This window comes from Pseudophryne corroboree, chromosome 2 (assembly GCF_028390025.1).
Source record: "Pseudophryne corroboree isolate aPseCor3 chromosome 2, aPseCor3.hap2, whole genome shotgun sequence".
Classification (NCBI taxonomy): domain Eukaryota; kingdom Metazoa; phylum Chordata; class Amphibia; order Anura; family Myobatrachidae; genus Pseudophryne; species Pseudophryne corroboree.
In genome coordinates, this window is record NC_086445.1 from 605,409,434 (window position 1) to 605,436,298 (window position 26,865).

Sequence of the window (26,865 nt, forward strand, 5' to 3'; positions counted from 1 at the left end):
TGTGCAACAGGTGTCGGCGTTGTCGACGGAGACACCCCTCACACACACATTTGCTCCATCTCCTCCTTAGGGGAGCCTTTTACCTCAGACATGTCGACACACACGTACCGACACACCACACACTCAGGGAATGCTCATCTGAAGACAATTCCCCCACAAGGCCCTTTGGAGAGACACAGAGAGAGAGTATGCCAGCACACACCCCAGCGCTATTAACACAGGAATAACACAGTAACTTAATGTTAACCCAGTAGCTGCTGTTTATATTGATTTTTGCGCCTAATTATGTGCCCCCCCCTCTCTTTTTACCCTCTTCTACCGTGCTGCAGGGGAGAGGCTGGGGAGCTTCCTCTCAGCGGTGCTGTGGAGAAAAAACATGGCGCTGGTGAGTGCTGAGGAAGAAGCCCCGCCCCGTCGACGGCGGGCTTCTGTCCCACTTAAATATACATTTTCTTGGCGGGAGCTCATACATATATACAGTGCCCAACTGTATATATGTGTATTTTTGCCAAAAGAGGTCCATATGCTGCCCAGGGCGCCCCCCCCCCCCCGCGCACTGCACCCTTACAGTGACCGGAGTATGTGAGGTGTGTTTGGAGCAATGGTGCACAGCTGCAGTGCTGTGCGTTACCTCATGTGAAGAACTGAGTCTTCTGCCGCCGATTTCGAAGTCTTCTTGCTTCTCATACTCACCCTGCTTCTGTCTTCCGGCTCTGCGAGGGGGACAGCGGCGCGGCTCTGGGATCGGACGACGAGGGTGAGATGCTGTGTACGATGCCTCTGGAGCTAATGGTGTCCAGTAGCCTAAGATGCAGGACCTAGCTTCAGAGAGTAGGGCTGCTTCTCTCCCCTCAGTCCCACGATGCAGGGAGTCTGTTGCCAGCAGAGCTCCCTGAAAATAAAAAACCTAACAAAATACTTTCTTGCAGCAAGCTTAGGAGAGCTCACTGAACAGCACCCAGCTCGTCCGGGCACAGATTCAAACTGAGATCTGGAGGAGGGACATAGAGGGAGAAGCCAGAGCACACCAGAATCTAAATTCTTTCTTAAAGTGCCCATGTCTCCTGCGGAGCCCGTCTATTCCCCATTGTCCTTACGGAGTCCCCAGCATCCACTAGGACGTTAGAGAAAAATATGCTGTGGGTTGGGAGCACTGTGGTCAGTCTTTTTAGTATTTGTATTACACAGTCGCCTCACTCTGTTGTTACAGCTTTAAATTAATTATACAAAGCTGCCTACAGTCTTAATGGTCTGCAGCTGTAGTTATACACCTCTGCTCTTCCTTGCTTGCAGTTGTGTTAGTAAATAAACAATAAACTACTTCCTGGTTGGCTGTGACTTTGGCTGTCAGCGTAGCTTTACGGTGCTTTCCACAAAGGCTATTACAGCTGTTGCTGTTGTTGACACTCTTATAATGAAGTCTGACAATGGCTCTAACTGCTGCTGCGCACTGTGTGCAGTTGTATTGTACTTTGTAAGTGCAGGGAATGGTAATTCCCTCACACCTGTCAATCACTATGCAGCTGTACAGCAAAAGAAAAATTATGACTGTAGGTGAAGTGCTACTTTAAATTCCAGTTACACCTCCGTTGGTCTCAATGCAGCCCGATGACACTCCCGGACACTCCCCAGACTCCTCTTCTCTATTCACTGTCGGGCCGGCTGCTCAGAACTGCCGCTCCACCATTCTTCTGCAGCTCAGTGTAACACTGCCGTCACAGCCCTGGATCTTCCGGGCCACCGCGCTGCTTGAGGAGCGCACCGCCTGGTGGCTGCCTTGCTAGGCAGCAGAGGGTGTAGCCAGGGCCAGCAATAGAAATCTTGGGGCCCCCTCCCAAACCACACTCGACCCCTAACCTCCTCTAAACAGCCCTGCATACACACACACACACACACACATATATCGATTGCATGGATACTGGACCATTACTGATTTTCCTTTGGAGGGTTCCTTATCTGCATGAAACTATAAGGATATTTTATCTGTATATGAATTTCACATCTCTAGTTGACCTATGAGGTCCACTTCTGTATGAATTTGCTGATTCCAACAGTCTTATGAATTACCCATACATTGAAGTTATGGTGGCCAATCCCGGAATCGGCGGGATCCCGGGATTTAGGCCCAGAAATGGCCAGAAATTCAATCCTGGGATTGGAAGCTCCAATCCCGGGGATTGAGGGATCAGCATTGAGCGTCCACAGGACGCTCAGATGCTGCTCGGCTTCCTCTTTCCGGGTCCCCAGCGCAGTGTGAGAGGTCACGCTGTGCTGTCAGCGGCTCCCAGCAGCGATCAACGGATGTTCCCCTCCCGCCTGCCCTCGGTATATGGTAAGTTATATGTGCGGGGCGGGGTAGGGCGAGGGGGCGGCCACCTAGCTAAAAGCCAATCCTGGGTATCCCGATACCTGGGATTGAAAAAATGGCCCGGGATTGGCTTCCCTAATTGGAGTCTTATGAAATTCGAATAGTTGACTCACGAGGCTGGACTGATGTTGCCACAGTACGCCCTAGTGACGTTTGAATCCTACTTTTGAGCACCCCTGATTGACTGTCTGGGTCCATTTTAATTGATTGACAATTTTTTTTATCAAAGACGCACCCCTGATGAAGTCTAGTTACTAGACGAAACGCGTTGGGTACCGTTCTGTATTTGATGTTATCTCCGAATATTTAATGAGGAAGAATAAGAACACAGCAGAAAGTTGCCTACATTCTTCTACAACTTATTGGTGGATTAATATAGGAGAAATTACATCTTGTCGTCTATGTAATATGATGGACATTAATTATGCTTTTGTACTTTTTTAATTAAACCTTTATGAAGGAACAGTTCATTTTTATGTTTTAAAACTTTATCATCATAAATTGTGAAACCTTTTAGGGTTCTTTTTAGTATTAGGGGTTGAAATAAGCCCTGGGCACCAATTTCTTTCATTTCATTCCCTATATTTAGTTCCTCCTAACAGGGAATTTAGAGGAATTAGGCAGCCTATTTTAGAAACATTACATAAACCCTTTAATTCCCTTTAGAACAGCACAGGAGGAGAGTATTTATTTGATTTTATATATATATATATATATATATATATATATATATATATATATATATATATATAAGAGAGAGAGAGAGAACGTGCAGGCGGCACTGAGAAGACTTGAAAAAGTACTTGAATTTATTAAGATTAAATCCTACATATGTTTCGGGCATGGTGCCCGTCATCAGGGATCAATCGTGTATAACATACTGTGAGACATATATACCCCACTGACACCTCCCCCCTACCGCTGATTACACTCAACTGTCCACACCACCGATCAGTCCCACCACGCCGGGTGTACTGGTCACTTGCATTGAGCACTAGCGTCATCATTCGGCACCGTCCCTGGTCAGTCAGGTCACAAGTAACCTTGACGACCTGTCCAGCATTGCCGGGCCAACTTGCCGCATCAATGTTGTTATCTACTCCCGGCGCTCTGTAGTGACCTCATCAACTTGCATGGTCACAGCGGTAACCGTGGTAATCTAAAATACAATAAAAAAAATACAGTTAAACATACAATAGAAAAACATTGAAACAAGATGGTTAAAATAATTCCTGTACATGTACTACCGTTAGTAAAGATCCCACTAAGAAACATCACTAATAAAAAAACAATGCTAATAAATCATGCAACTAGGAATGGAGTAAGCTGATGGTATTTCAACTGGTACAAGACAGGTCGTAGGGATCAGTTTAACTGGGTGCACTCCATCTCATACATATAGAAAATGTATGTAGAGACGGCGCATGGCAATCCCCTATGCGCATTTCACTCTGACAAAGCTCTAACATAGAGCGAAATGCACATAGGGGATTGCTGTGCGCCGTCTCTCTGAAATATAATTACCATGTATATAATGTGATAACCCACCCCTATAACCTGTCACTAATGTCTTAATGTGTATGTGATAAACTACAGCACGGGGGGCAAGTTATATAAAGCCTTGCACCGGCGGATCATTATTATAGCTGAAAGCACATATGCTACCCGACTCCATTGTATTGAGGAAAATACTGTTATGTACCCAAGCATTATTAGACATATTTTACCCATATGATAACCATATGCATGCTCATTCTGAAGCCTGAATAGACCTGTGAATAACACGTGGAATCAGTGCATATATCATTAGTGTGCACACTGGTATACTACTGACTGGGGCACAAGCAATTAATGCTGCTATACTATCTACTAGGGCATTAGCAATATAGGACACTGCACTGGCAGATGTTTATCACATCAATAGCATAAAGGGTATTAGGCTGTAGATTATTGAAGGAGTTGCTGATACACACTATAATATATTGAGATTAATTGGGCTTACATGCATCAATACTATGAGCCCTGACTATGTGTATAATTAATGTGCTTCCTAAGTGTGATAACAAAAGCTATTTTAGCACACTTGGTAGCAGGTGGCTTTAAAGCCATTGATGGTTTATATCCCTTTACTACACTGAGATATTGTGACACGTAATAAAATGTCCTATTATATAAAAGGATTACTTTGCAAGGAGAAATTAGCCTAGCCGCATGTTACAAATCAAGCATTATTTTGAAACATTGTATATCACTTATTGAAAGCAACATTTGTATCAATTATATCAGTTTCTGTGGTTTATGAATAGAAGCTTGTGTACTATCAGTCAGTACTGGGTAATTTAACAGAATACCTGCACAGTGTGAGGGAGATCAAAACTATCTCTCAGACGTGAGTGATTTAATCACCACACACAAGGCTAATTATCTATTAGATATCATACTATTATTGAAATTACCATGACAAACACTGTAATAATAAGATTTTACTCACCGGTAAATCTATTTCTCGTAGTCCGTAGTGGATGCTGGGGACTCCGTAAGGACCATGGGGAATAGACGGGCTCCGCAGGAGACTGGGCACTCTAAGAAAGAATTAGGACTACTGGTGTGCACTGGCTCCTCCCTCAATGCCCCTCCTCCAGACCTCAGTTAAGGAAACTGTTCCCGGAAGAGCTGACATTACAAGGAAAGGATTTTGGAATCCAGGGTAAGACTCATACCAGCCACACCAATCACACCGTATAACTTGTGATAACTTACCCAGTTAACAGTATGAACCACAACAGAGCATCAGATCAACCCTGATGCAACTATAACATAACCCTTATGTAAGCAATAACTATATACAAGCATTGCAGAAGAAGTCCGCACTTGGGACGGGCGCCCAGCATCCACTACGGACTACGAGAAATAGATTTACCGGTGAGTAAAATCTTATTTTCTCTAACGTCCTAGTGGATGCTGGGGACTCCGTAAGGACCATGGGGATTATACCAAAGCTCCCAAACGGGCGGGAGAGTGCGGATGACTCTGCAGCACCAAATGGGCAAACACAAGGTCCTCCTCAGCCAGGGTATCAAACTTGTATAATTTTGCAAAAGTGTTTGAACCCGACCAAGTAGCTGCTCGGCAAAGCTGTAATGCCGAGACCCCTCGGGCAGCAGCCCAAGGAGAGCCCACTTCCCTTGTGGAATGGGCTTTCACTGATTTTGGATGCGGCAATCCAGCCGCAGAATGAGCCTGCTGAATCGTGTTACAGATCCAGCGAGCAATAGTTTGCTTTGAAGCAGGAGCACCCAGCTTGTTGGATGCATACAGGATAAACAGCGAGTCAGTTTTCCTGACTCCAGCCGTTCTGGCTACATAAATCTTCAAAGCCCTGACTACATCTAGTAACTTGGAATCCTCCAAGTCACGAGTAGCCGCAGACACCACAATAGGTTGGTTCAAACGAAAGGATGACGCCACCTTTGGCAGAAATTGCGGAGGAGTCCGTAATTCTGCCCTGTCCATATGGAAAACCAGATAGGGGCTTTTACCTGACAAAGCCGCCAAATCTGACACACGCCTAGCCGGAGCTAAGGCCAATAGCATGACCACCTTCCACGTGAGATATTTAAACTCCACAGTTTTAAGTGGCTCAAACCAGTGTGATTTCAGGAAACTCAACACCACGTTAAGATCCCAAGGTGCCACTGGTGGCACAAAAGGGGCTGAATATGCAGCACTCCCTTTACAAACGTCTGAACTTCAGGAAGAGAAGCCAGTTCCTTTTGAAAGAAAATGGATAGGGCTGAAATCAGGACCTTAATTTTAAGCCCAAAGTCACTCCCGACTGTAGGAAGTGAAGGAAACGGCCCAGCTGGAATTCCTCTGTAGGGGCATTCCTGGCCTCACACCAAGCAACATATTTGCGCCATATACGGTGATAATGCTTAGCCGTCAATTTTAAGCCCAAAGTCACTCCCGACTGTAGGAAGTGAAGGAAACGGCCCAGCTGGAATTCCTCTGTAGGGGCATTCCTGGCCTCACACCAAGCAACATATTTGCGCCATATACGGTGATAATGCTTAGCCGTCACGTCCTTCCTAGCCTTTATTAGCGTAGGAATAACCTCATCCGGAATGCCTTTTTCTGTTAGGATCCGGCGTTCAACCGCCATGCCGTCAAACGCAGCTGCGGTAAGTCTTGGAACAGACAGGGCCCCTGTTGCAACAGATCCTGTCTGAGAGGCAGAGGCCATGGGGCCTTTGTAAACATTTCTTGCAGTTCCGGATACCAAGTCTTTCTGTTATGCACACCAGTGCCTGCAGGAATGTACTGGTGTTTGAACTGTTATACACACCAGTGCCTGCAGGAATGTACTGGTGTCTGAACAGAGAGGGATGCAAACAAATGAACTCACAGACAGACTGGGAAATATGACATAACGTACACAGAAGGTGATAGGGTAACAAAACCAACACAGAGTGAACAGAGAAGCCCAGAGGCTAAGAAACTGGGTGTCTCCCTAGTATTAGAAATGCTCAGATGGAAAAAGCAAGATGTTGTGTTTTAATACGTAGAGAACCCGAAATGCTGTTGCTAAGGGCAACAGCAAAACCCTAAAGGGTTACCAACGGGTGTGGCAGTAAACTCCTTGGTCAGAGATGGAATAATAGACACAAGGAGAGTCTCCACAATCCTAATTCTCACTTGCAGGGCCCAGGTTCAGCTTACTGCCACTAAACTGACACATGGACGCCCTGCACAGTGAGAGAGGATTATGCAGGCAGGTCTGAAAGTACAGCCACAAACCTGCTGGGTTCACAGAATAGCAAAAGAACCTCAGCAGGCTAAACGACTGACTCCAGTCTTACTGCTAGGTCTGCATTGGCAGAGTGTAGTACCAAATGCCCAGGCCTATTTGCAGTAAGCAACAACAAAATACAAAGCTACACAGTACTGGCTAACTTTCAGGAACTGACTAACCAACAAAGATTCAGCAGCATCTGCTTAACCTGAGAAGAGGCCTTATAAAGCAGGTGCTGTCCACGCCCCCCTCAGACCTCACAGACTGTGAGCACAAAAACCAGCACCGGATCCCATGCCTGTAACCACTGCACAGCAAAAGACCCGAACCGGAGTATCAGCTGCGCTCAGGTTACTCCGCTAGCACTTGTCTCCCGGTTGCCATGACGACGTGGCAGCACAGGGCAGGAGACCCTAACACTTTCTTGGCCAATCCAGAACAATGAGTATTGTTCTCACTCCTCTTTTTCTTACGATACTCAGCACCTTGGGTATGAGAGGAAGAGGAGGAAACACATAAACCGACTGGAACACCCACGGTGTCACTAGTGCGTCCACAGCTATCGCCTGAGGGTCTCTTGACCTGGCGCAATACATTTGTAGCTTTTTATTGAGGCGGGACGCCATCATGTCCACCTGTGGCAGTTCCCATCGATTTGTAATCTGTGTGAAGACTTCTTGATGAAGTCCCCACTCTCCCGGGTGGAGGTCGTGCCTGCTGAGAAAGTCTGCTTCCCAATTGTCCACTCCCGGAATGAACACTGCTGACAGTGCTTGCACGTGATTCTCCGCCCAGCGAAGAATTCTGGTGGCTTCTGCCATCGCCACCCTGCTTCTTGTGCCGCCCTGGCGGTTTACATGAGCCACTGCGGTGATGTTGTCTGACTGAATCAGCACCGGTTGGTTGCGAAGCAGATGCTCCGCTTGACTCAGGGCGTTGTATATGGCCCTTAGTTCCAGGATATTGATGTGCAGACAAGTTTCCTGACTTGACCACAGCCCTTGGAAGTTTCTTCCCTGAGTGACTGCCCCCCATCCTCGGAGGCTTGCATCCGTGGTCACCAGGACCCAGTCCTGTATGCCGAACCTGCGGCCCTCGAGCAGGTGAGCACTCTGCAGCCACCACAGAAGAGACACCCTGGCCCTGTGGGATAGGGTGATCAGCCGATGCATCTGATGATGCGATTCGAACCACTTGTCCAACAGGTCCCACTGAAAGTTCCTCGCATGGAACCTGCCGAAGGGATTGGCTTCGTAAGACGCCACCATCTTTCCCAGGACTCGCGTGCATTGATGCACCGACACCTGTTTTGGTTTTAAGAGGCCTCTGACCAGAGTCACGAGCTCCTGAGCCTTTTCCGCCGGGAGAAAAACCTTCTTCTGGTCTGTGTCCAGAATCATGCCCAGGAAGGGCAGACGTGTCGTAGGAATCAGCTGCGACCTTGGAATATTCAGAATCCAGCCGTGCTGTTGCAACACTTCCCGAGAGTGTGCTACGCTGATCAGCAACTGCTCTCTGGACCTCGCCTTTATGAGGAGATCGTCCCAGTATGGGATAATTGTGACTCCTTGCTTTCGCAGAAGCCCATAATTTCTGCCATTACCTTGGTAAATATTCTCGGTGCCGTGAACAGATCAAACGGCAACGTCTGGAATGGGTAATGACAATCCTGTACCACAAAACTGAGGTACGCCTGATGAGGTGGATAAATGGGGACATGAAGGTATGCATCCTTTATGTCCAGAGACACCATAAAATCCCCCCCCTTCCAGGCTTGCGATGACCGCTCTGAGCGATTCCATCTTGAACATGAACCTTTTCAGGTATATGTTCAGGGATTTTAAATTCAATATGGGTCTGACCGAACCGTCCGGTTTCGGTACGACAAACATGGTCGAATAGTAACCCTTTCCTCGTTGAAGGAGGGGAATCTTGACCACCACCTGCTGAAGATACAATTTGTGAATTGCAGTTAACACTGTTTCCCTCTCGTGGGGGGGAAGCCGGCAGGGCCGTCGGTGAGGAGGCATCTTCTCAAAGTCCAGCTTGCATCCCTGAGACACAATATCTATTGCCCAGGGATCTAACAGGGAGTGAACCCACTTGTGGCTAAACTTACGCAGGCGTGCCCCCACCGGGCCTAGCTCCGCCTTGTGGAGCCCCAGCGTCATGCGGTGGATTATTGTAGAGGCCGGGGAGGACTTCTGTTCCTGGGACCTAGCTGTGTTGTGCAGATTCTTTCCTCTGCCCCCGCCTCTGGCAAGAAAGGATGCACCTCGGACTTTCTTGTTTCTTTGTTCTAAAGGCTGCATTTGATAATGTCATGCTTTCCTAGGCTGTGCAGGAATATAAGGCAAAACAACAGAATTACCAGCTATAGCTGTGGAGACCAGGTCCGAGAACCCTTCTCCACACACTCCTCAGCCTTCCATATGCCTCTTAAGTCGGCATCATCTGTCCATTGCATATTCAACAGGACACGTCAAGCAGAAACCGACATAGCTTTGTCTCTAGGACCCAGTATACTCATGTCTCTTTGGGCATGTTTCATTATATATATATATATATATAAATCTCTTAAGACAGTATTAATATACATATATATATATATATATATATATAAATCTCTTAAGACAGCATTAATATACATATATATATATATCTCTATATATACATATATCTATCTATCTATCTATATATATATATATATATATATATCTACATACTAGGGTCTCAATTTCTGCTGATAAGGTACCTGTCCACGCTGCCCCAGCGCTATAAACCCATGCCGACACAATCGCCGGTCTGAGTAGTGTACCAGAATGTGCACGCTATCTGCAGGATCCCTGAGAACAGCTGTTACGACAGGTTACCTTTTGGGCAAACGTGACACCCTAGGGGAAGATTCCCATCGTATCCTGGCCCTAGTGGGGAAAGGATACTGCCTGAGAATTCTTTGTGGGAAACTGCAGCCTTGTGTCAGGGACAGATGAGTCATCAGTGATATGCAAATCATCTTTTATTACAATAATCATATATTGAATAGTTTTCTGCCATTTTGGCTGAAACTTTGCATTATCGTAGTCGACACTGGAGTCAATCTCCGTGTCGACGTCAGTGTTTATTATTTTGGATAGTGAGCATTGAGAGACACTGAAGGTCTCTGCGACAGAGTGACAGACATGGGTAGATTTCCTGTCTGTTCTCTAATCTTTTGTGCAATAAATTCACCTTAGCACTTAATTACACATATCCAACAGGTGTCGGCGTTGTCGATGGAGACACCCTCACACACACATATTTGCTCTATCTCCTCCTTAGGGGAGCCTTTTACCTCAGACATGTCGACACACACGTACCGACACACCACACACACAGGGGATGCTCTATTTGAAGACAGTTCCCCCACAAGGCCCTTTGGAGAGACAGAGAGAGAGTATGCCAGCACACACCCCAGCGCTATATGACCCAGGAATCACACAGTAACATAGTGTTAACCCAGTAGCTGCTGTATATATTGTTTTTACGCCAATTTATGTGCCCCCCCTCTCTTTTCACCCTCTTCTTCTGCAGGGGAGAGCCTGGGGAGCTTCCTCTCAGCGGAGCTGTGGAGAGAAAATGGCGCTGGTGAGTGCTGAGGAAGAAGCCCCGCCCCCTCAGCGGCGGGCTTCTGTCCCGCGATTTTGTGTAAAAATAATGGCGGGGGCTCATGCATATTACAGTGCCCAGCTGTATATATGCTGCTTTTTGCCAGGAGGTACTCAATTGCTGCCCAGGGCGCCCCCCCCCCCCCCCCTGCGCCCTGCACCCTACAGTGACCGGAGTGTGTGGGTTAGTGTGGGAGCAATGGCGCACAGCTGCAGTGCTGTGCGCTACCTCATATGAAGACAGGAGTCTTCTGCCGCCGATTTTGACGTCTTCTTGCTTCAACCCGCCGGCTTCTGTCTTCTGGCTCTGCGAGGGGGACGGCGGCGCGGCTCCGGGAACGGACGACCAAGGTTAGGTTCCTGTGTTCGATCCCTCTGGAGCTAATGGTGTCCTGTAGCCTAAGAAGCGCAACCTAGCCGCAGTTAGTAGGTTTGCTTCTCTCCCCTCAGTCCCACGTAGCAGAGAGTCTGTTGCCAGCAGAAGCTCTCTGAAAATAAAAAACCTAACTAAAATACTTTCTTAATAGCAAGCTCAGGAGAGCTCACTAAAATGCACCCAGCTCCTTCCGGGCACAGATTCTAACTGAGGTCTGGAGGAGGGGCATAGAGGGAGGAGCCAGTGCACACCAGTAGTCCTAATTCTTTCTTAGTGCCAGTCTCCTGCGGAGCCCGTCTATTCCCCATGGTCCTTACGGAGTCCCCAGCATCCACTAGGACGTTAGAGAAAGGATTTTATTAATGGTATGGAAGCATATTTCACGAGTGCAACATAGTTATACAAATCAATTATTATTTTGAAACATTGTGTATCACTTGTTGAGACTAACCTTTGTATCAACTACACCAGTCTTTGCAGTATACAAATAAAATAGAAGCCTGTGTATTATCAGTCAGCATTGGGTAACTTAAAATAGCTGCACAGTCTGAGGGAGATTTAAACCACCCCCCAGATGTGAGTGATCTAATTACTACACACAAGGTTAATTATTTATTGGATATTACAATAATATTGAAATAATCTTGACAAATATTGTGAGAGTTTTATTAATAATACAGAAGTACATTTTACAAGTGCACTAATATATGTATCTCAATTAAATTTTCCAAGTGATAAGGAGGTGGATCTTATCCTAAAATTGTAACAGAGATGTAATAGATGGTACACAACGTTGATTTTAATACTTTTTATTATTTTTCACATGGACAGAAATTCTTTCTGTCCTTTTTCTTTTCATTACATTTTTCTACTTTCCAACAGTTTATATATATTTCGCTTTTTATGACCTCATGTATAAGTCATAGTAATACTTCATGTGGGACAAGAAATAAAGGTTATATATCCCACGTGGGTATTGATATTTCATAAAATTAAAATAAAGGAAATTTTACACATTTTCTATATGTATGGGATGGAGTGCACCCAGTTAAACTGATCCCTACCACCTGTCTTGTTCAAGTCTATTCCTTGGATCAGAGGGTAGCACCGGTTTAGTATAATAGATGTGGACTCAACATATTTAATTAAAACTTAATCCCTTATAATACAATTCATTATTAATAGTTCTGGTGTGGGATAACCCTCTCCCCTAAACTGGTATTTCAACTGGTATATGATGCTGTTACTTTAAAGGAAACAATGTAGACCTAATGTCTCGTATACTGGACACACTGTGACCAGCTGTGGCGCAATTTCTCGCGCCCGGCTGGTCACTGTGACCAGTAGCTATGGCTGCCCGTATTGCCGTGCAGTGATTTGCCATACGCTCCCTGAATTGACACTATGTCTTGCCCACATATAGCAACCCACATGGGCAAGACAGAGTGTAGATGACATAGTTCGAGGTACAGGTCCATGCGTATCTGATGAGGAATTTTGCCCCTGTGTATGGGTGTCTGATATGGTCACCCACCAACATGGAACGACATGTGGTGCAACCAATACAGCGATAACACCCATTCTTTCTGGTCAAAAAGTGGTCAGGTTTAGGGTCAATATTCATGCCAGTGACATCAATTTTCACCAGCCTATCTTTCAAATTACGACCTCTTGTATAAGCTGGCATAAGTCACACTTCTTTAAGGGTAGACAATTCCCCATCGGTGTTAACTATGGGCCAAAGTTTTTTAATGCCCTTCTTCAACTGCTCATTTCTATTGGTGTACCTCGTTACACATGGAATTACAGTAGCCTCATCTGTTTTTACTTTAGACTTAAATGTATCTTCTCTGGATAACAGATCTACTTTATCATTGGTCTGTGTCCAGGCTTCTGGTTTATAACCCCACTGTTGAAATTTTGTTACCATGTTGTCTAATGCTTCCCGCGCTGCTACTGGTTCACTAGTGATGCGCTTAACTCTCAACATTTGAGAGTAAGGCAGACCCTGTTTAAGGGGCAGTGGGTGGAAACTATCAGACTTCAATAACGTGTTTTTATCAGTGGGTTTGACAAACAAATTTGTCTGAATAGATATATACACAGTATATATGTGTGTGTGTGTGTGTGTGTGTGTGTGTATATATATATATATATATGTCTCTATCTGCGAGGTACACTGTGTTCCACAGGGAAAACATTGGGGGTGTAGAGTGGATCTTGATCCAGAGGCACCAACAGGCTAAAGCTTTAGGCTGTCCCAGGATGCATTGGGGCCTCCTCTGTAACTCTGCCTCAGGCACTGTGAGCTCAGTTACGTTAACCAATCCAATGTAGGAGCAGGTAAGACAGAAGGCAGATGTTAGTCACACAGAACCACATTCTCATGACAGAAGAAGGGACCAGCAGCTAATACCATACAAACCCATAGAAGCTAGGTGCGTCAGGGTGGGCACCCTGTGGAACCCAGTGTACCTTGCAGAAAGAGAGTTAACAATGGTAAATCTACCATAACTCTCCTTTTCTGCAGCAGGGTACACTGTGTTCCACAGGGAATGCATCGGGGATGTCCTAAAGCAGTTCCTCAAGGTAGAGGACGCACCTTAGTGGGTATCAGAACCCGACATCCAAAGGAAGCATCCTGGGAGGCAGAAGTATGAAAGGCATAGAACCTAATGAATGTGTTCACTGAGGACCACATAGCCGCCTTGCACATTGTTCTGCAGACGCGCCACGGTGGGCCGCCCAAGTCGGTCCAACAGACCGAGTAGAATGGGCTTTAATAGCAGCAGGAGCTGGGAGTCCAGCCTGCGCATAAGCTTGTGCAATCACCATTCTAATCCATCTGGCAATGGTTTGCTTATTCGCAGGCTAGCCACGTTTCTGGAAACCAAACAGTACACAAATGGTATCTGACCTCCTGACAGAGGCAGTTCTCTCCACATATATATGGAGATCCCTTACCACATCCAAAGAGACCTCTTAGGGGGACAAGTCAGAAGAGATAAAGGCCGGAACCACAATCTCTTAGTTAAGGTGTAAAGAGTTCTCAGAACTGCCTGGTCATGATGGAATATTAGGAAGGGTAGACCACAGGACAAAGTGCCTAGGTCCGACACCCTTCTAGCAGAGGCAATAGCCAGCACAAACAGGCCCTTGGCTGTGAGCCATTTAAGGTTCACTGACTCAAGAGGTTCAAATGGGGACTCTTGCAGAGCATTCAGGACAACAGACAGATGCCATGGAGCCACAGGAGGGACAGAGGGAGGCTGAATCCGTAACACCCCGAGTGAATGTATGAAGGTCATAGATGCAATTTTTCTCTGAAACCACACCGACAAGGCAGATATGTGAACCCGGAGGGAGGCCAGATGAAGGCCTAAGTCCAGGCCTTGTTGCAGGAAAGCCAGGATTCTGGATGTTTTGAATCTGTACGCATCATAGTTCTTATCAGCACACCAGGTGAAGTAAGAATTTCAGACCCTGTAATAGATCCGAGCAGACGTCGGCTTACGGGCTTTCAACATAGTTTGGATGACCACCTCAGAGAATCCTTTGGCCCTCGGTAGTGATGCTTCAAGAGCCACGCTGTCAAAGCGAGGCTGGCCAAGTCTGGATAGAGGCGAGGACGTCTGGTCATTGAAGGAGAAGAGGACCCCCTGTTGATAGACCATGCAGGTCTGAGAACCAATGACGTCTGGGCCAAGCTGGAGCAACTAGAAGTAGTATTCCTCCTACTTGATTGAACTTTCACAGGATTGACACTGGAGGGAACACGTAAGGCAGCTGAAAGTTCCATGGAATGGCTAGTGCATCCACGAACGCTGCTTGAGGATCCCTCGTCCTTGATCCGAAGACCGGAACTTTGTGATTGTGACGAGACACCATCAGGTCTACATCTGGTAGGCCCCATTGTGTCCACTAGGAGTTGAAAGTCTTCCGGATGAAGACTCCACTCTCCGGAGTGAACATCCTGACGACTGAGGAAATCCACTTCCCAGTTTAGGACAACCGGAATGAACACTGCTGATATTGCTGGCAAATGGCGTTCTGTCCATTGAAGGATTTTTGACACTTCCAACATTTCCATGCGGCTTCGAGTGCTGCCTTGATGGTTGATGTATGCCACCATGGTGGCATTGTCTGACCGTACTTGAACAGGCTTGTTCTGTACCAGATGCAGGGCGATAGTTAATGCACTGAACACTGCCCGCAGTTCCAGAATGTTTATCGGGAGGAGAGACTCCTCCTTGGTCCAACGACCATGGAAAGAGTGCTGCTCCAACACCGCACCCCATCCCCGCAGACTGGCATCCATCGTCAGCAGGACCCAGTCGGGGATCCAGAAGGGATGGCCCCTGCTCAATTGCTGGTCCCGTAGCCAAGTCAGCGAATGACAAACCCCCAGAGTCAAAGTAATCATGTGAGAACTGATTCAATGAGGTAGGCCGTCCCACTTGGAAAGGATTAACCTCTGCAGAGGGCGGGAATGAAATTGAGCATACTCTACCATGTCAAATGCCGACACCATCAGGCCAAGTACTTGCATCCCCGAGTGTATCGACATTCTCTGGGGTGACAGAGGAAACATCTTATCCTGTCCTGAAGCTTCAGGACTTACTCCGGAGACAGGAACAGACGTTGACTGTATGTGTCCAGGAGTGCCTCCAGGTGCACCATGCTCTGAGCTGGGACAAGCGAGGATTTCTTCCAATTGATGAGCCACCTGTGGGCTTGTAGGAAGCTTACCGTCAGTTGTAGATGACTGAGGAGGACATCGTGGGAGTTTGCCAGGATCAGCAAGTCGTCCAGATACGGCAGGATCCTGACTCCCTGGCGACGGAGATGTGCCGTCATTACGGACATGACCTTGGTGAAGATTCGAGGAGCCGTAGATAGTCCAAATGGCAGAGCCTGGAACTGATAGTGTAGGTTGCCATTAGGAAACCGCAGATACTGCTGATGTAACTTGGCAATAGGTATATGAAGGTACGCATCCTGAATATCCAGGGATACCATACAAGTGAAACTCAGAAAATTAGAATATTGTGCAAAAGTTAATTTATTTCCGTAATTCAACTTAAAAGGTGAAACTAATATATTATATAGACTCATTACATGCAAAGTGAGATATTTCAAGCCTTTGTTTGTTATAATTTTGATGATTGTGGTTTACAGTTTAAGTAAACCCCAAATCCAAATTAGAATATTGTGAAAAGGTTCAATATTGTAGGCTCAAAATGTCACACCCTAATCAGCTAATTAATCCAAACCACCTGCAAAGGGTTACTGAGCTTTTAAATGGTCTCTCAGTCTGGTTAAGTACAATTCACAATCATGGGGAAAACTGCTGACCTGACAGTTGTGCAGAAAACCATCATTGTCACCCTCCACAAGGAGGGAAAGCCTCAAAAGGAAATTGCAAAAGACGTTGGATGTTTTCAAAGTGCTGTATCAAAGCACATTAATAGAAAGTTAAGTGGAAGGGAAAAGTGTGGAAGGAAAAGGTGCACAAGCAGCAGAGATGACAGCAGGCTGGAGAGGATTGTCAGGAACAGGTGATTCAAAAGTGTGGGGGAGCTTCACAAGGAGTGGACTGAGGCTGGAGTTAAGAGCCAACACACACAGATGGATCCTGGACACGGGCTTCAAATGTCGTATTCCCCTTGTCAAAACGCTCCTGAACAACAAACAAACATCAGAAGCATCTTACCTAGACTAAAGAAAAAAAATAAGAATTTACTCACCGGTAATTCTATTTCTCGTAGTCCGTAGTGGATGCTGGGTACTCCGCAAGGACCATGGGGTATAGACGGGCTCCGCAGGAGACTGGGCACTCTTAAAAGAAAGATTAGGTACTATATCTGGTGTGCACTGGCTCCTCCCTCTATGCCCCTCCTCCAGACCTCAGTTAGGGAAACTGTGCCCGGAAGAGCTGACATTACTAGGAAAGGATTTGGAATCCAGGGTAAGACTCATACCAGCCACACCAATCACACCGTACAACTCGTGATAACTATACCCAGTTAACAGTATGAACAACAACTGAGCCTCTCAACAGATGGCTCATACAATAACCCTTTAGTTAAGCAATAACTATATACATGTATTGCAGAGAGTCCGCACTTGGGACGGGCTCCCAGCATCCACTACGGACTACGAGAAATAGAATTACCGGTGAGTAAATTCTTATTTTCTCTGACGTCCTAGTGGATGCTGGGTACTCCGTAAGGACCATGGGGATTATACCAAAGCTCCCAAACGGGCGGGAGAGTGCGGATGACTCTGCAGCACCGAATGAGCAAACTCAAGGTCCTCCTCAGCCAGGGTATCAAACTTGTAGAATTTTGCAAAAGTGTTTGAACCCGACCAAGTAGCAGCTCGGCAAAGTTGTAAAGCCGAGACCTCTCGGGCAGCCGCCCAAGAAGAGCCCACCTTCCTCGTGGAATGGGCTTTTACTGATTTAGGATGCGGCAGTCCAGCCGCAGAATGTGCAAGCTGAATGGTGTTACAGATCCAGTGAGCAATAGTCTGCTTTGAAGCAGGAGCACCCAGCTTGTTGGGTGCATGCAGGATAAATAGCGAGTCAGTTTTTCTGACTCCAGCCGTCCTGGAAACATAAAGTTTCAGGGCCCGGACTACGTCCAGCAACTTGGAATCCTCCAAGTCCCTAGTAGCCGCAGGCACCACAATAGGTTGGTTCAAATGAAACGATGATACCACCTTAGGGAGAAATTGGGGACGAGTCCTCCATTCTGCCCTTTCCATATGGAAGATCAGATATGGGCTTTTACATGACAAAGCCGCCAATTCTGACACACGCCTAGTCCAAGCTAAGGCCAAAAGCATGACCACTTTCCACGTGAGATATTTTAGTTCCACGTTCTTAAGTGGCTCAAACCAGTGGGATTTTAGGAATCCAACACACGTTAAGATCCCAAGGTGCCACTGGAGGCACAAAAGGGGCTGAATATGCAGTACCCCTGTGACAACGTCTGAACTTCAGGCAGTGAAGCCAGTTCTTTTTGAGAGAAAAAGGGATAGGGCCGAAATCTTGGCCTTTATGGATCCTAATTTTAGGCCCATAGTCACTCCTGACTGTAGGAAGTGCAGGAATCGACCCCCCTGGAATTCCTCTGTAGGGCCTTCCCGGCCACACACCAAGCAACCTATTTTCGCCATATACAGTGAAAAAGTCTTGCTGTCACGTCTTTCCTAGCCTTTATCAGCGTAGGAATAACTGCATCCGGAATGCCCTTTTCCGCTAGGATCCGGCGTTCAACCGCCATGCCGTCCAACGCAGCCGCTGTAAGTCTTGGATCAGACAGGGTCCCTGTTGCAACATGTCCTGACTGAGAGGCAGAGACCATGGGTCCTCTGAGAGCATTTCTTGCAGTTCCGGGTACCGAGTCCTTCTTGGCCAATCCGGAGCAAAGAATATTGTTCACACTCCTCCGTTTATTACAATTCTCAGCCCTTGGGTCTGAGAGGAAGAGGAGGGAATATATAGACCGACTGGAACACCCACGGTGTTACTAGTGCGACCACAGCTATCGCCTGAGAGTCCCTTGACCCAGCGTAAAACCTTTTTTATCTTTTTATTGAGGTGGGACGCCATGTAGTCCACCTGAGGCAGTTTCCATCAATTTGCAAAACTGCGTGAAGACTTCCTGATGAAGTCACCACTTTCCCGGGTGGAGGTCGTGTCCACTCCCGGAATGAACACTGCTGACAGTGCGCTTACTTGATTCTCCGCCCAACAAAGAATTCTGGTGGCTTCTACCCTCGCCACCCTGCTCCTTGTGCCTCCCTGGCGGTTTACATGAGCCCCTGCGGTCTGACTGGATCAGAACCGGTTGGTCGCGAAGCAGGAACTCCGCTTGACTTAGGGCGTTGTATATGGCCCTTAGTTCCAGGATATTGATGTGAAGGCAAGTTTGTTGGCTTGACCACAAACCTTGGAATTTTCTTCCCTGTGTAACTGCCCCCCACCCTCGGAGGCTTGCATCCGTGGTCACCAGGACCCAGTCCTGAATGCCGAATCTGCGGCCCTCGAGAAGGTGAGCACTCCGCAGCCACCACAGGAGAGACACCCTGGCCCTGGGGGATAGGGTGATTAACCGATGCATCTGAAGATGTGATCCGGACCACTTGTCCAGTAAGTTCCATTGTCCTTGCATGGAACCAGCCGAAGGGGATGGCCTCGTATGATGCCATCATCCTTCCCAGGACTCGAGTGCAGTGATGCACTGACATCTGTTTTGGTTTTCAATGGATTCCTGACCAGTGTCATGAGCTCCTGAGCTCTCTCTATCGGGAGATAAACCCTCTTCTGGTCTGTGTCTAGGATTATGCCTAGGCGAGGCAGATGAGCTGTAGGAACCAACTGCGACTTCGGAATATATAGAATCCAGTCGTGTTGCCGTTTCACTTCCAGAGAAGGTGATACGCTGTCCAGCAACTGCTCTCTTGATCTCGCTTTTATGAGGAGATCATCCAAGTATGTGATAATAGTGACACCTTGCTTCCGCAGGAGCACCATCATATCCGCCATTACCTTGGTGAAATTGGTAATGACAATCCCGTACCGCAATTCTGAGGTACGCCTGATGAGGTGGATAAATGGGGACACGAAGGTATGCATCCCTTATGTCCCGATTCATTTCAGGCTTGCAATGACCGCTCTTAGCGATTCCATCTTGAACCTGAACCTTTTCAGGTATATGTTCAGGGATTTTAATACAATATGGGTCTAACCGAACCGTCTGGTTTCGGGATTATAACATGGTCGAATTATAACACCCTCTTGTTGAAGGAGGGGACCCTTGACCACCACCTGTTGAAGATACAATTTACGAATTGCAGTTAACACTGGCTCCCTCTCTTGGGGGGAAGCCCGCCGGGTCCTCGGTGAGGGGGCATCTTCTCACAGTCCAGCCTGTATCCCTGCGATACAATTTCTATTGCCCAGGGATCTAACAGGGAGTGAACCCACTTGTGGCTGAACTTATGAAGGCGTGTCCCCACCGGGCCTAGCTCCGCCTGTGGAGCCCCAGCGACATGCGGTGGATTTTTGTAGAGGCCGGGGAGGACTTCTGTTCCTGGGGACTAGCTGTGTTGTACAGCTTGTTTCCTCTGCCCCCGGCTCTGACAAGAAAGGACGCACCTCAGACTTTCTTGTTTCTTTATTCGAAAAGCTGCATTTAATAATGTCGTGCTTTCCTAGGCTGTGTAGGAATATAAGGCAAAATATCAGAATTACCAGCTATAGCTGTGGAGACCAGGCCCGAGAACCTTTCTCCACACAATCCTCAGCCTTCCATATGCCTCTTAACTCGGCATCATCTGTCCAATGTATATTCTACAGGACACGTCAAGCAGAAATCGACATAGCTTTTGTCTCTAGGACCCAGTATACTCATGTCCCTTTGGGCATGCTTTATAATTATATATCTATCACTTAAGACAGCATCTTAAAATATTTATATGCATACTAGGGTCTCAATCTCTGCTGATAAGGTACCTGTCCACCTGCCACAGCGCTATAAACCCATGCCGACACAATCGCCGGTCTGGGTAGTATACTAGAATGTGCACACTATCTGCAGGATCCCTGAGAATAGCTAGTGCAAACAGGACACCCAGGGGAAGATTCTCAACACATCCTGGCCCTAGTGGGGAAAGGATACAGCCTGAGAATTCTCTTGTGGGAAGCTGCCGTCTCTTGTCTGGAGATTCCCGCTCTTTTTCCTCATGAGAGGAGGGAAATTTACCTCAGCATTCTTCCCCTTAACATGTGTACTCTCGTGTCAGGGACAGATGAGTCATCAGTGATATGCAAATCATCTTTTATTCCAATAATCATATATTGAATATCTTTTAGCCCTCTTGGAAGTAACTTTGCATTATCGTAGTCGACAGTGGAGTTAAACTCCGTGTCGATACTTTGTTATTTTGGATAGTGAACATAGAGAGACGCTGAAGGACTCTGTGACATAGGGACAGACCAGGGTAGATTTCCTTTCTGTTCCCTAACCTTTTGTGCAATAATTTTACCTCAGCACTTACACATATCCAAACAGGTGTCGGCGTTGTCGACGGAGACACCCTCCCACACACATATCCGCTCTATCACCTCCTTAGAGGAGCCTTTTACCTCAGACATGTCGACACACGCGTACCGACACACCACACACACAGGGGATGCTCTATTTGAAGACCGTTCCCCCACCAGGCCCTTTGGAGAGACAGAGAGAGAGTATGCCAGCACACACCACAGCGCTATATAATACAGGGATGTACACTATACTGAGTGATTTTTCCCCTATAGCCGCTTATATACACAGTTTTGCGCCTAAATTTATGTGCCCCCCCTCTCTTTTTTACCCTTTGTGTACCAGGATACTGCAGGGGAGAGCCTGGGGAGCTTCCTTCCAGCTGAGCTGTGAAGAGAAAATGGCGCCGGTGTGCTGAGGAAGAAGGCCCGGCCCCCTCAGCGGCGGGCTTCTGTCCTTTTATGTACTTTAATGGCGGGGGTTAATGCACATATACAGTTTATGAGACTGTATTATGTGCTTTTCGCCAAGTAAGGTAATCTAATTGCTGCCCAGGGCGCCCCCCCCCAGCGCCCTGCACCCATCAGTGACCGGAGTGTGTGGTGTGCTAAGGGAGCAATGGCGCACAGCTGCAGTGCTGTGCGCTACCTTAATGAAGACCGGAGTCTTCAGCCGCCGATTTTTAATTTCTCTTCGTTCTTCTGGCTCTGCAAGGGGGACGGCGGCGCGGCTCCGGGACCGGACGACCGAGGACTGGGCCTGTGTTCGATCCCTCTGAAGCTAATGGTGTCCAGTAGCCTTAGAAGCCCAAGCTAGCTGCAAGCAGGTAGGTTCGCTTCTCTCCCCTCAGTCCCACGTAGCAGTGAGTCTGTTGCTAGCAGATCTCACTGAAAATAAAAAACCTAACAAATACTTTCTTTTCTAGGAAGCTCAGGAGAGCCCCTAGGGTGCATCCAGCTCTGGCCGGGCACAGATACTAACTGAGGTCTGGAGGAGGGGCATAGAGGGAGGAGCCAGTGCACACCAGATATAGTACCTAATCTTTCTTTTAAGAGTGCCCAGTCTCCTGCGGAGCCCGTCTATACCCCATGGTCCTAACGGAGTACCCAGCATCCACTAGGACGTCAGAGAAATAACTGGTCTGTTGCTCAGTGGTCCAAAGTCCTCTTTTCTGATGAGAGCAGATTTTGCATCTCATTTGGAAACCAAGGTCCCAGAGTATGGAGTAAGAATGGAGAGGCACACAATCCAAGGTGATGGAAGTCCAGTGTAAAGTTTTCACAGTCTGTGTTGATTTGGGGAGCCATTTCATCTGCTGGTGTTGGTCCACTGTGCTTTATTAAGTCCAGACTCAACGCAGCCATCTACCAGGACATTTTAAAGCACTTCATAGTTCCTTCAGCAGACAAGCTTTATGGAGATGCTGACCTCATTTTTAGGAAGGATTTGGCACCTGCCCACACTGCCAAAAGTACCAAAACCTGGTTCAATGACCGTGGGATTACTGTGCTGGATTGGCTAGCAAACTCGCCTGACCTGAACCTCATAGAGAATCTATGGGGCATTGCCAAGAGAAAGATAAGAGGCATGAGACCGAACAATGCAGGAGAGCTGAAGGCCGCAATTGAAGCATCCTGGTCTTCCACAACACCTCAGCAGTGCCACAGGCTGATAGAATCCATGCCATGCTGTATTGAGGCAGAAATTCATACAAAAGGGGCGCAAACCAAGTACTGAGTACATATGTACATATGCATGATTATAGTTTTCAGAGGGCCGACATTTCTGTATTTAAAATCCTTTGTTTATTGATTTTATGTAATATTCTAATTTTCTGAGATTTGGGGTTTTCTTAAGTTGTAAGTCACAATCATCAAAATTATAACAAATAATGGCTTGAAATATCTCACTTTGCATGTAATGAGTCTATATAATATATTAGTTTCACCTTTTAAATTGAATTACTGAAATAAATAAACCTTTGCACGATATTCTAATTTTCTGAGTTTCACCTGTATAGTCTCCGGGTTGCATCACCAGCACAATTGAGCGCAGCGTCTCCATTCCCACAAACTTGTTTAATGATTTGAGGCTGAGTATAGGCTGTAATGACCCATTGGGTTTCGGGACAAGAAACAGGGTCGAGTATTAACCACTGCCGCTTTGGGAAAGAGGTACCTGTACTACCATTCCTGTACCCAGTAGGAAACTCACAACCTGCTGCAGAGTTTGCGCCTTTATTGGATCTGAAGGGATGACCATGGTGCAAAGCTAGCAAGGGGGATGTCTCTTGAAAGAGACTGCGTACCCATGAGAGACAACTTCTCGCACCCATGCATCTGAAGTTGTCTTTAATCAGACCTGGGTGAACTGCAGAAGTCGGCCTCCCACCCTGGGTCCCACAGGGGAAGGCCCGCCCCGTCATGTGGCAGGCTTGTCTTGTTTAGAAGCAGGCTGACGGGCCGCCCAGGACTGCTTTGCCTTGGGCTTACTGGTTTTGGAAGCACGAGATTGTTTTGAGTATCACTGACTTTTTGCTTTACCTTGAGGTCGAAAGGAACGAAAAGTGGTACCTTTTGCCTTCTGTGCAGAAGGATTAGTATTTGGCAGAAAGGCAGTCTTAGCAGCCGCCAGTTCAGACACAATTTTATTTAGGTCTTCCCCAAACAAGATGTCTCCCTTTAAAAGGGAGTACCTACAAGGTCATTTGGAGTCCAGGTCCACTTTCCATGACCTCAACCACAGAATGCGGTGAACTAGGACAGACGTAGTCGATGCCTTGGCCGCCAACACACCCGCCTCAGAGGACGCCTCTTGAACATAATAAGAGGCAATGGTGATGTGAAAATAGGATTTTAGTTACCTACCAGTAAATCCTTTTCTCGTAGTCCTTAGAGGATGCTGGGGTCCGTATTAGTACCATGGGGTATAGATGGGTCCACCAGGAGCCATTGGCACTTTAAGAGTTTAACAGTGTGGGCTGGCTCCTCCCTCTATTCCCCTCCTACCAGACTCAGTCTAGAAACTGTGCCCGAGCGAGAGAAGGATTATACACAGATAGTGGCGAGATTCATACCAGCTCACACAACAAGGCAAATCCGGCCAACATGCCGGATAAACTCAGCAACAGCTGAAACAGTACTGAAACAGTAAAAACGCAGAACTTACCTAGAAACCAGGCAGTACTGAACTAAATAACCACTGAAGGAAAACGAAGCGCTGGGCAGGCGCCCAGCATCCCCTACGGACTACGAGAAAAGGATTTACCGGTAGGTAATTAAAATACTATTTTCTCTTACGTCCTAGAGGATGCTGGGGTCCATATTAGTACCATGGGGATGTACCAAACCTCCCAGAACAGGAGGGAGAGCGCGGAGGCTTCTGCAAAACTGCTTGACCAAACCTGAGGTCAACAGAGGCCAAAGTATTGAACTTGTAGAACTTTGCAAATGTGTTCGACCCAGACCAAGTAGCTACTCGGCAAAGCTGTATAGCCGAGACACCCCGGGCAGCCGCCCAGGAAGAACCCACCTTACGAGTAGAGTGGGCCTTAACAGATTTTTTGACACAGCAATCCTGCCATAAAATACGCATGCTGGATGATGAACCTGATCCAGCGTGAAATCGACTGCTTAGAAGCAGGACACCAAATTTTCTTGGGATCATAGAGGACAAACAGAGAGTCATATTTTCTATGACAAGCCGTCCTCTAAACATAAATCTTCAAAGCCCTCACAACATCCAAGGCCTTTGAAGCAATTGAGGAGTCAGTAGCCACTGGCACCACAATAGGATGGTTGATATGAAAAGCTGACACAACCTTAAGAAGGAACTGTGGACGAGTCCTGAGTTCCGCCCTATCTTCATGGAAGACCAGATAGGGACTTTTACAGGACAAAGCCCCCAATTCCGACACGCGTCGAGCAGAAGCTAAGGCCAACAAAGTGACCGCCTTCCACAAGAGAAATTTGATTTCAGCCTCCTGTAGAGGCTCGAACCAATCCGATTGCAGGAACTGTAACACCACATCAAGATCCCAGGGTGCCGTTGGCGCCATAAAGGGAGGCTGGATGTGCAGAACCCCTTTCAAAAAGGTCTGAACCTCAGGGAGGACAGCCAATTGTTTTTAGAAGAAAATAGATAAAGCTGAGATCTGGACCTTGATGGAGCCCAATATCAGGCCCATATCCACACCTGCTTGCAGGAAAAGGAGAAAACGTCCAAGTTGAAACTCCACCGCAGGAAATTTCTTGGATTCACACCAAGACACATATTTTTTCCAAATTCGATGGTAATGTTTAGACGTTTCCCCCTTCCTAGCCTGTATCAGGGTAGGAATAACCTCGCTCGGAATAACCTTCTGAGCCAAGATCTGGCGCTCAACCGCCATGCCGTCAAACGTAGCCGTGGTAAGTCTTGATAAGCGAACGGCCCCTGCAGTAGAAGATCCTCTCGAAGAGGTAGGGGCCTTGGATCTTCCAGCAGAAGATCCAGCAGATCCGCGTACCAAGCCCTCCTTGGCCAGTCCAGAGCAATGAGGATTGCCAGAACCTTTGTTCTTTTTATAAGTTGTAGAACTTTTGGAATTAGAGGAAGTGGAGGGAACACATACACTGATGAGAACACCCACGGTGTTACTAGTGCGTCCACCGCAACGGCCTGTGGGTGTCTCGACCTGGAACAGTACCTCCGCAGCTTCTTGTTGAGGCGGGAGGCCATCATGTCTATGTGAGGAGCCCCCCACCAACCGGTTACCTCCTGTAACACCTCCAGGTGGAGGCCCCACTCTCCTGGATGGAGATCGTGTCTGTTGAGGAAGTCTGCCTCCCAGTTGTCTACTCCCAGAATGAAGATTGCTGACATCGCTACTGCGTGCCTTTCTGCCCAGAGGATTCTTGTCACCTCTGACATTGCAGCCCTGCTCTTCGTTTCGCCTTGTTGGCTTATGTAGGCCACTGTGGTCAGTTGTCCAACTGCACCTGAACAGGCCGATCCTGCAGAAGGTGTGCTGCTTGAAGAAGGCCATTGTATACGGCTCTTAGCTCCAGGATGTTTATCGGGAGAAGGGATTCTTGACTTGACCACCTTCCTTGGAAGGTTTCCCCCTGAGTGACTGCTCCCCAACCTCTTAGACTTGCATCCGTGGTTAGAAGGATCCAGTCCTGAACTCCGAACCTTCGGCCCTCCAAAAGGTGTGGTAGTTGAAGCCACCAGAGGAGCAAAATCCTGACTTTCGGTGACAGACGTATCCTCTGGTGCATATGTAGGTGAGATCCCGACCACTGGTCCAAGAGATCCAGCTGAAAGGATCGAGCATGAAACCTTCCATACTGCAGAGCCTCGTAGTAGGCAACCATCTTCCCCAGAAGGCGAAAGCACTGATGAACCGATACCCGGGCAGGCTTCAAGAAATCCCGGACCATTGTTTGAATCACCGATGCTTTCTCCACTGGTAGAAACACCCTCTGCACCTCCATGTCGAGGATCATCCCCAGGAAAGACAGCCTCCTTGTCGGCTCCAGATGAGATTTTGGAAGGTTCAGGATCCAACCGTGCTCCTTGAGCAGATGCGTTGTGAGAGCAATGGATCTTAACAACTTCTCTCTGGACGATGCCTTGATCAGCAG

At 47.3% G+C, this 26,865-nt stretch overlaps 1 long non-coding RNA gene across 1 annotated transcript in view; it reads right to left on the reverse strand.

Moving 5' to 3' along the window:
- Positions 1-3,154: 3,154 nt before the first annotated feature.
- LOC135039469 (uncharacterized) overlaps positions 3,155-26,865 on the reverse strand; it is an 83,747-nt gene continuing 60,036 nt past the window's right edge. The window contains exon 2 of the long non-coding RNA XR_010233478.1: positions 3,155-3,527. This is a non-coding gene — a long non-coding RNA (uncharacterized LOC135039469). The remainder of the gene's footprint in view (positions 3,528-26,865) is intronic.